The following is a 10,975-nucleotide window of genomic DNA, read 5'->3' as shown; positions in this document are numbered from 1 at the left end:
GGGCCTGTTTCCGTGCCGAAACTAAACTGTAAACTAAACTTCCACACCAGGTCTTTAATTTCCTCCCCTGCTCTCCAAAAATTGTTGGTGGGATGGTGTTAATGTGCGGGGATCGCTGGTCGCGGACCCGGCTGGCCGTTTCCACTCTGTATCTCTAAACTAAATCTAAACTAATATGTGAATGTAGCACTCTGTAATATAATAAATAAAAACATTAATGTATATGGAGTCTGAGAAAATGTTGGTGGAGGGAGGCAGGCAAGCAAGTTACTGAGTTACTCCAGCTTTTTGTGTCTATATGTACATACACATAAAAACATTCAAACTGTTAGAGTGCAAAAAGATAAAACCAATGCGCCCACGTCTATGTCGTTCAGACTTTATTTGGAGGTTGTCGTGTTTAATTGCCTGATGGCTGTTGGGAAGAAGCTGCTCCTGAAACTGGACGTTACTGTTTTCAGGCTCCTGTACCTTCTTCCCAATGGCAGGAGTGAAATGAGACCATGGCCAGGGTGGTCTGGGTCTCTAACATGCAAGTGAAGCACTGAATGACAGCCACTCAAATCTCCATTCATAGCTTCATATTTGAATTGTTTTAAATGCCGTTTTATATCAATGGCAGAAAGGGTCAAGAACTTCAAATTCCTAGCCGTGCATATTTCCGAAGATCTTTCCTGGTCCCAGCACACTGATGCAATTATAAAGAAAGCACATCAGCGCCTCTACTTCCTGAGAAGATTACGGAGAGTCGGTATAACAAAGAGGACTCTCTCGAACTTCTACAGTTGCACCAGTGGAGAGCATGCTGAATGGTTGCATCGTGGCTTGGTCGGCAACTTGAGCATCCAGGAGCGGAAAAGAATGCAGAAAGTTGTGACCACTGCCCAGTCCATTATTGGTTCTGACCTCCCCACCATCGAGGGGATCTATCGCAGTCGCTGCCTCAAAAAGGCTGCCAACATCATCAAGGACCCATACCATCCTGGCCACACACTCATCTCTCCGCTGCCATCGGGTAGAAGGTGCAGGAGCCTGAAATCTGGTACATCCAGGTTCAGGGACAGCTGCTTCCCCACAGCCACCAGGCTATTAAACTCACCAACAAACAGACTCTGAACTATAACAGCCTATTGCACTTTATCTGTTTATTTATGTGTGTATACATGGTCTATGCTATATAGACACACTGAACTGTTCTGTATTTATGCTTACAATATTCTGTTGTGCTGCAGCAAGCGAGAATTTCATTGTCCTATCTGGGACACATGACAATAAACTCTCTTGACTTGACAAATGCATTGAATTCACATGTTAAGATATCTCTACGTTAACCAAATTCAAAAGGATGGGATGCACCAACTAAGGTGTAATATGATAACTGTGAAAAGACTGATTTATAGACAGATGAAAGTCTTACAGAAAAAGGACAATTACCATTTTACTATCTTATTTCAAATTAAAATAATCCAATGAAATGCATGTTTTTTTTAAAATAAAAACATATTGTTACCATAACAAAGATGGACACAAATTGCTCAGGGGAGAGGGAATTGAGCTATGGAAGGGTACAAAGTTCAAAGATAGAGTGGGCATGGAGAGGATGTTTCAACAGGTGGGAGAATCTAGGACCAGAGGTCACAGCCTCAGAATTAAAGGATGTTCCTTTAGGAAGGAGATGAGAAGGAATTTCTTTAGAGGGTGGTGAACCTGTGGAATTCATTGCCACAGAAGGCGGCGGAGGCCAAGTCAATGGATACTTTTAAGACAGAGAGAGATATATTCTTGATTAGTATGGGTGTCAAGGGGTTATGGAAAGAAAGCAGGAGAATGGGGTTAAGATGGAAAGATAGATCAGCCATGATTGAATGGCGGAGTAGACTTGATGGGCCGAATGGTCTAATTCTGCTCCTATTGCCTATGAGCTTATGTATGGTGTGAAAAGAACAGATCAAAGCAGACGATGGCCAAGGAAATGGACAATGGTTAGACTCCAAGTTGCCCCTTTGTGTGGGGAAGATGCAACAAAAAAATCAATTGGGGATTCGGTGGACCATGGGAGAAAGAAACATAGAAAATCGGTGCAGGAGTAGGCCATTCGGCCCTTCGAGCCAGCAGTGCCATTCAATTTAATCATGGCTGATCATTCAAAATCAGTACTCCTGCTTTCAAGAGTCAATAGTGTTTTATTGTCATGTGTCCCAGATAGGACAATGAAATTCTTACTTGCTGCAGCACAACAGAATATGTAAACATAGTACATAACGGAGGGAGGGAAAGTTCAGTGTGTATATATACACATGCACGCATACTCAATAAATAAACAAATATAGTGTAATAATAATAATTTCTCCCCATATCCCTTGATTCCGTTAGCCTAAAGAGCTAAATTAACTCTCTCTTGAAAACATCCAGTGAATCGGCCTCCACTGCCTTCTGTGGCAGAGAATTCCACAGATTCACAACTCTCTGGCTGGAAAGGTTTTTCCTCATCTCAGTCCGAAATGGCCCACCCCTCATTCTTACACTGTGACCCCTGGTTCTGGATTCCCCCAGCAATGGGAACAAAGAATGGGGAGGGTGTGGAGAGAAGGGGAAAACGGTAGGACCGATGGTGTCTGGAACTGGCATTGGCCCAGTGGGCTGAATGGCCTCCTGTGTTTGCGGTAAGAAAGTAATATATAGGTGGAGGAGGGAGCTGTACAGTCCTTCTCACGTCTCCGAGAGCTCTTTGCTTTTGATGAATGGATAAGGTTAGTACACAAACATGTATTTATATATTTCTGGTCAGTCCCTTATTGATCCGCGGAATGTTTGCTTTGTGTGGGTTTGGCGTTCTGTCACGGGAACATTGTAAACATAAGGAACACTATTGGCTTTATATTAAAAAACAACCGGGAAGCCAATCAAAATATGGACCGATGTTTATCTGAACGGAGTTGTGTTAATTTGGCATCCCTCACTCACACTTTATGGGCAGCCCATGACAGTTTAACAGTGATTACAATCGAACACTGCAAATGTGCTTCTCAAAATCATGCACTTAACTCTGACTAATCAATAATGTACATTTGCATCATTGATCCTGTATTGTACAAGCAATCATGAATCACTCTTCAGTTTAGTTTACAGATACAGTGCGGAAACAGGCCCTTCGGCCCATCGAATCCGCACCGACCAGTGGTCCCCGCACATTGACACTATCCTACACTAGGGACATTTTTCAAATTTATACCAGGCCAATTAACCTACAAACCTGTACGTCTTTGGAGTGTGGGAAGAAGCCGATATTCTTGGAGAAAATCCACGCAGGCCACGGGGAGAACGTACATACTTCGTACAGACAAGCACCCCTAGTCGGGATCAAACCCGGGTCTCTGGCGCTTTAAGCACAGTAAAGGGCCTGTCCCATGAGCATGCGACCTGCATGTGGCAAGCGCGACCAAACCGGAAGCGGGGGCCGCGCGGAGGTCGAGTGATCCTGTACGAGTTGACGTGAAGTTCGAGCGAAGTCCGCGGGAAGTTCGTGCTAGGCGTATGCCGTCAGGACGCTGCGTACGGCGTCGAGACACTGTGCACGCCCGTCGAGGCGGTGCATACGACCTCAATGCGGCTGCGGGCCAGCAGGCCGTTACCGCGCAGAAGTTTTAGACAGTGTCAGTTTTTTGGAGCCCCGCGCGGTGTCGGGACCAGCTCCGCACAACTCCATACGGCTCCGGCGATCGAAGTGGGACCGGCCCCGCGAGGCCGTACGGCTCAAGCGACCATGTTAGGTCGCGCTTGCCGCATGCAGTCGCATGCTCGTGGGACAGGCCCTTAAGGCAGCAACTCTACCGCTGCGCCACCGTGCCGCCCTTGGTTTCCAAAAGAAGACACATATAATAGTAAGATTAAACGAGAATTTACCAGTTTGAAGTTTGATCTGTATTTTATGAGGAGTTACGATGACGGATTACGTGAAGAACCCGCTCAGTGCGCAGGCGCGGCATACTTCCAAGCAGCGGTGTGGAATCACAGATAGACACAGTTATTTGAAGTAAACATAGTAAAGATAAGGAGACATCAATTTATTAGTTTGATCCATATAATGAGGGTGGGAGCGGAGGGCACGTAATCCCTCATCGTAACTCCTCATAAAATACAGATCAAACTTCAAACTGGTTAGTTCTCGTTTAATCTTACTATTTTACTTCGGAGTCACGTGAGTGACTACGTGAAGACTTCAAAGCTCTGTGATTTCAAACCGTGTAACAGTTCATACTTCACTCGCTGCCGAAGTAATTCGAGGGAGGAAGTATGTTATCGTAATCAACCATGAATCTGTTTGTAAAAACAATAATGGTGTTATTAACAACAACAAGACCAATTGCTCCCCCGGGCTTAAATTATATATTTTTTGCAGATTCTTTTTCTGCAAACGATACAGGTTCTGTCAGTGGTTTGTTATAAAAGTTTGGAACGTATACTCCCTAGACCACCCTGCAGTAGCCAGGATGTGGTCCATAGGCTCGTCCATCCTCTTAGTTACTGACGTGGAAGCTGTCCTGGTGGAATAAGATTTTATACACGTTAGTATTTACTCCAGCAACTCCCAGTGCCTGCTTGAGCCACTAGAGATAGTTTAGCTCGTTACCCGACCATGAGGTTTCCTGTGGCTGACCCATAAGGCTTTTTCCTCTCCCTCGGTATTCCTTATTGTGTCGATCTCTAAGTGGGTCATGACACATAAAACGTGGTTCAGGTGGGTATGCCCGGAATTTCATGACTGGACCTGATGTTCCTGGTCTGTTCTGTTTGGCCAACCCTTGAATGGGCATGTGACACTATCTGGTGTTATAACCATGTTGTCCCATCGCAGTAGATGGGAGAGCTGGCTCTTTGTGTTGATGTAAGGTCACCAGCATGTCCATCTTCAGGGTAGGCTGTTCCAGGGTGAGTGACCTGGCTGGTGATCATCCCCTAAGGTATGTCAGGATTTCACTGACATCCCAATTTGGGTGTACCTATTTCTGGGGAATGGATTGATATACCTCTCCTGTATCTGATCACCAGTGAGCGGTACCCAAGTTGAGTAGGCTGACAGAACATGTCCTTCATTGTGGTGAAGACCTGCCAGGAGCTCCAGTACAGTTTTTTGTTATAGTTGAATGTGTAATTCCTGTTTTGGAAAACAGTGTACCATTTCTTGATGCTCCTCAGGTATGTTCCCTAGGATATGCGACGGAATGCTGTCATCAGGTTGATAGTGCTGCTGATCCAAGCACAGCAATGGTCTTCCCAATTCTGCAATTCTTTTAATGACCATGTCGAGGATCAATGGGAACCATGCTTGTGGACTTGGTCCACTGTAATTTGCGTAGTACCCGACTGATGAAGCCGTAGTACCTATTGAAGAGGTAGAAGGAAAGGAAACATAGAGATTAGGTTCCCCCCACCCCTCAATACGCGGGAATGTCTCCATTGCCGCTGCCTTGAGATTGGTTTCATGTGACGTAAATTAGTACGTGGTGATTTAATTGGATATAAGGAATCGATATCTGGTGTCCATATTGCTTAGTAATTTCAGCAAATATTTTTGGTTTAAATGTATGTTTACAGTATTTAGCTCACCTGATAGGTGAGTTACTGATGGTCAAACATGTTTGACGACATACGGTTTCCAATTGTTAATAAATTGTCACCTAATATCGATGTTCTCCGCCCAAGTGGTTTGGTATATGCCACCACTGTGATGTTGTTATCTTATAAATGAACATGCAAATTTGGTGGATTACTGAGCAAATGCTTCACTAGAATTAAGTAAGGTAATATATAACATGTCTAAGTCAATTCATATTGGCATTAAGTATTACAAGCTCAGTAACACATCAGGACACATAAGATGTTACTCAAAACAGGTGGAAGTGTACAACCATAATCCTTCCTGCCGATAAATTCCATGATAACACTACAGATTAATCCATTTGCCCCCATATTACAGGTATGGAGATAGTTTTGAACACTAGTATCTCAGCTCATAGGAAAGGCACAAAGTTCAGTAGCTGGTAATGCTGCTATATCCCAATTACTTTGCCACGTAGTTGATTGGTGGTTAATGCACCATGACTGATAGTCTTAATGAATACCAGATAACAAAGTTGTGGATGGTCGACGTAAATATCTGGATATATATTTTGTGCACCGTTCCCAGAGGCACTGCAATACTGGGTCGATGCGTGGAATGGACGGAGCAAGCCCCTATTCCATCTCCCTGTTCCAAAATTCAATTTAATATATGGTCCCTAGATAAGGGACGTATCAGATTATTAAACTGATAAGAACAGATACTACACTTGATCTTAGCCAAAAGGCCGAGAAGCGATGCAGCTAAAGCTGTATCCAAGGATAGTTTGTCGTTAATATATAGACATGCCATGACGGAATGTTTCTAAGTGTCAGGGCTAGTTGATTCTGGATAACTTTGACTTAAATGCCGCAAAGCTCATCATGGTTACTCCATCCAGGTAATTGCGGTATATCCGAAACTTATATGAGAAGGTACTGAATAGTGTGCATCTTCAAGGTCGATGTCTACCATAAAGTATCCTTGGATCCATGGTAGTAGTTACAAATCCCATGAATGGGTATACCTGGTGAAATACTCAAGTGGTTTATCAACGATGGTGCGACATTCACCATCGTGGGAGGGTAGACCCCTTGGGGTGCTTGCTGAATTGGTGGCAAGATATTAATTCTATTTCCCTTGTATTTATTTTTTGGTATATAACTACCAAGAGTGATAGCTTCCTAACCAGGCATGATTCACCCACCCCTTGTTAGTACAACCCTTAACCTTTATGTGATGGTAGGAACCATACTATCTGTCTTCATTGTTGTTTTCTTCGGTTTCTGGTTCCTTGTTCTTGTAGGGACGATGTTTGTTGGGGGGTGGCGCATTTTCCCTGGGGCCTGCTCTGGGCCGTGGCCTAAGATGCTACGGGTTTGGCATGCAGGCCCCGAGCTTTCACCAGTACCATGAGGTAGACGCACCTGGTGGACACGTAGAGGTACTGCTGTCTGGTTTAGTGTGGTGCTCATTCCAGACTCTGCCCTCTTGTGCCGAATAGTTTGAACACTTCGTCCAGTTTTTTAGGACTGGTTTGGTAAGTGTCAGGTAGCAGGATCTGTGCTTGTGAGGTCGGCGTTCTCATAGTCCTGTTAATTTCATAGATTGAGGGCAGGTTTGTGAGTTCATTTGAGAAGTTATGAGGTATACCGTTGAACAGTAGGGTCAGGTGTTTTGCCTTACTACCCTGCCCTTCTGGAATGAGCAGGTGGACATGATAGCCGACGTCAGGGTACCAAATGCATTTAAAAAATATTTAGGTTAAATGCGCTGCTCAATGTATCCCCCAATAATGGCGGGCACTTTGAGTAAATGCAATTTAGGGGAGGCGTGATAAAACCAACGCCTCATGGCTACCTGTCTTGGAGAGGTTTTTTGGAAAAGACAGGTAGTAAGCTGGCCATCAGTTGAGACTGAAAAGCCATCTCGCTAGTGGTGGAGCCACATAGCGGCCACACCCAGCAGCTCTTCCTGATCCTGTACCTCAAGCATACTCCCGATATTGTTCAGCCAGTGACCCCTCTTCATGACCAGCCCAGCCACTGGTCACCCCAAAGCTAACCACACTAAGGAGGAAGCGATGGGCAATGCCTAGGCACTGTGGAGGGTATGCCTGAACCCTCCAGCGAGACTGCTCCTCACGTAGCGTGTCTCGCAGGAGCTCCTGCTCCAGGAGCCGCTCCAGCGGCTCAGGCGGCTGTCTCTCTCCCATGCGGGTGGAGAGACGTCCCCTCCGACAAGTCGGAAGCCACCGGCCGGATGCCTCTTCGGATGGCTGAACATCCAGCCCGCAGCTCAGGCACTAGCGGGACTGGCCTCGGCGCGGTGTGGGGATAGCGGAGCGCCCGGTAAATGTTCCTACCGCCTTCTTCTAGAGCTTTTGTGCCTTGTAGTAGCGGGAGCGCCCCTCTAGCAGCGCGTCTCGCAGGCACCTGCTCCGAGAGCCGCTCCAGCGGCTCAGGCGGCTCTCTCTCCCCCCGTGCGGGTGGAGAGACGTCCCATCCCAAATCGGGAACACCTGCCGGATGCCTCTTCGGGTGGCTATACATCCAGCCCGCTATCGGGCTGGGCTCGGCACGGTGTCGGGGAATTGCGGAACACCGGGTCGCTCCTACTGCCTGTTGCTGTCCCCCTCCCCGACGGAAACGTTCCTCCTCGAACGGGGGACAGTTTTGTTCCAGAGCCTTTTTTCTCTGCCTGTAAAACACAAGCAGAAAAAGGGGCTCCCCTGTAAAAGAAACCCGACCTCAGGATACTCACCTGACGGTCCGTTTCATTCTGTAGCGGGAGAGCCTAACTCCCGCTGCCACTGTTGCACTGCTGGCGTAATGCCGCGCCTGCGCACTGAGCGGGTTCTTCACGTAGTCACTCATGTGACTCCGAAGTAAAATCTAAGATATCCTTGGATTATATATCCAATCACGGTGGGGGTGGAAACTGTAATTTAGATTAGATTAGATTAGATTTACTTTATTAATCCCCTTATTCAGGGGAAATTCAGATGTCTTTGCAGCACACTAATAAAAATACAACATAGCATTCAAGAAGTTCAACACCAAAACACAAAAACATCCCCCCACAGTGATTCCCACTGTGGGGGAAGGCACAAAGTCCAGTCCCCATCCTCTTGTCCACCCAGAGTCGGGCCTATTGAGGCCTCCACAGTCGCCGCCACGGCGCCCGATGTTCTCGCCGGGTGATGGTGCTCCGGCGTCGGGAGAACCCTCAGCGGCTTGGGGTGACAGGAACGGCCGCCTTCCCACCGGAGCCTGCGGCTTCCAAGCCAACAGACCGCGTTTGACGGAGCTCCACACACTGGTGATCTCGGCGAGAGATCCCAGGCTCCGGGATGTAAAGTTCAGCGCCGCAGCTGGCCGCTCCACAGAACTGCGGCTCCACAATGTTTTTCATCGGCGGTCCCAGCATACTGGAGTTCCAGCGCGGCGACCCAGGAAAGGCATCGCCCGCTCTGCAATAGCGCTCCAGCGCTGTGCCGCCGCCAAAGCCGAGGTTCTGGCCAGGTCCCTTCAGGAAACGTCGCTCCAGGGCCCGCTGGTAGGCCGCGAGGACAGGTCGAAGGTGCTGCTCGGAGGAAGGCAGCCTCTCCGACCAAGTAGGGACTTGAAAAAGCAGTTTCCCCCTTCCTCCGCAAGAATAACTCCCAAGTCCTGATGAGGGGTGAGGTGTACAAAATCATGAGAGGAATAGATCAGATAAACACACAGTCTCTTACCCAGAATCGAGAACCAGAGAACATAGGTTTAAGGAGAGGGCAGGATACATTTAATAGTAACCCGAGGGGTAACATTTTCACACAAAAGGTGGTGGGTGTATGGGAGGAACTGCTGGTAGTACAGACAGGGACTATTATTTACTCAGCTACCTGGTACCAGAAATCATCTTCTGATAAAAGCTCTGACCTGCCAACGTTCAAATCATTCCTGTCAGGTTACGCCGAAGATAGACACAATAATCGTTGGAGTAACTCAGCGGGTCAGGTAGCATCTTCTCTGGAGAGAAGGATTACAGTGTCCTCCATAATGTTTGGGTCAAAGACCCATCATTTATTTATTTGCCTCTGTACTCCACAATTTGAGATTTGTAATAGAAAAAAAAATCACATGTGGTTAAAGTGCACATTGTCAGATTTTAATAAAAACATTTTTATACATTGTGGTTTCACCATGTGGAAATTATGGCTGTGTTTATACATAGTTCCCCCAATTTCAGGGCACCATAATGTTTGGGACACATGGCTTCACAGGTGTTTGTTGAATTGAATTATACAGGTATAAGAGAGCTCTCAGCACCTAGTCTTTCCTCCAGTCTTTCCGTCACCTTTGGAAAGTTTTATTGCTGTTTATCAACACGAGGGCCAAAGTTGTGCCAATGAAAGTCAAAGAAGCCATTATGAGACTGAGAAACAAGAATAGAACTATTAGAGACATCAGCCAGACCTTAGGCTTACCAAGATCAACTGTTTGGAACATCATTAAGAAGAAAGAGAGCACTGGTGAGCTTACTAATCGCAAAGGGACCGGCAGGCCAAGGAAGACTTCCACAGCTGATGGCAGAAGAATTCTCTCTATAATAAAGAAAAATCCCCAAACACCTGTCCGACAGATCAGAAACACTCTTCAGGAATCAGGATTTGTCAATGACCACTGTCCGCAGAAGACTTCATGAACAGAAATACAGAGGCTACACTGCAAGATGCAAACCACTGGTTAGCCACAAAAATAGGATGGCCAGATTACAGTTTGCCAAGAATTATTTACAAGAGCAACCACAGTTCTGGATAAAGGTCTTGTGGGCAGATGAGATGAAGTTTAAGAGAGATGAGACAGAGTGATGGCAAGAATAAAGTATGGAGGAGAGAAGGAACTGCCCAAGATCCACAGCATCCCACCTCATCTGTGAAACACGGTGGTGGGGGTGTTATGGCCTGGGCATGTATGGCTGCTGAAGGTACTGGCTCACTTATCTTTATTGATGATACAACTGCTGATGGTAGTAGCATAATGTATTCTGAAGTGTAGAGACACATTCTATTTGCCCAAGTTCAAACAAATGCCTCAAAACTCATTGGCCGGCGGTTCATTCTACAGCAAGACAATGATCCCAAACATACTGGTAAAGCAACAAAGGAGTTTTTCGAAGCTAGAAAATGGTAAATTCTTGAATGGCTAAGTCAATTACCCGATCTGAACCCAACTGAGCATGCCTTTGATATGCTGAAGAGAAAACTGAAGGAGACTAGCCCCCAAAACAAGCATAAACTAAAGATGGCTGCAATACAGGCCTGGCAGAGCATCACCAGAGAAGGCACCCAGCAACTGGTGATGTCCATGAATCGCCGTCTTCAAGCAAAGG

At 46.4% G+C, this 10,975-nt stretch overlaps 1 non-coding gene across 1 annotated transcript; it reads right to left on the bottom strand.

Moving 5' to 3' along the window:
* Window positions 1-6,167: 6,167 nt before the first annotated feature.
* On the bottom strand, window positions 6,168-6,359 carry LOC116978818. The gene has a single exon (XR_004413573.1). It is a non-coding gene; the product is annotated as a U2 spliceosomal RNA (small nuclear RNA).
* Between the last annotated feature and the right edge of the window lie 4,616 nt (window positions 6,360-10,975).

Source organism: Amblyraja radiata, chromosome 11, assembly GCF_010909765.2.
Source record: "Amblyraja radiata isolate CabotCenter1 chromosome 11, sAmbRad1.1.pri, whole genome shotgun sequence".
NCBI classification, from domain to species: Eukaryota; Metazoa; Chordata; class Chondrichthyes; order Rajiformes; family Rajidae; genus Amblyraja; species Amblyraja radiata.
Note: the sequence above shows the minus strand (reverse complement) of the source record. Positions and strands in the feature narration are given on the sequence as shown.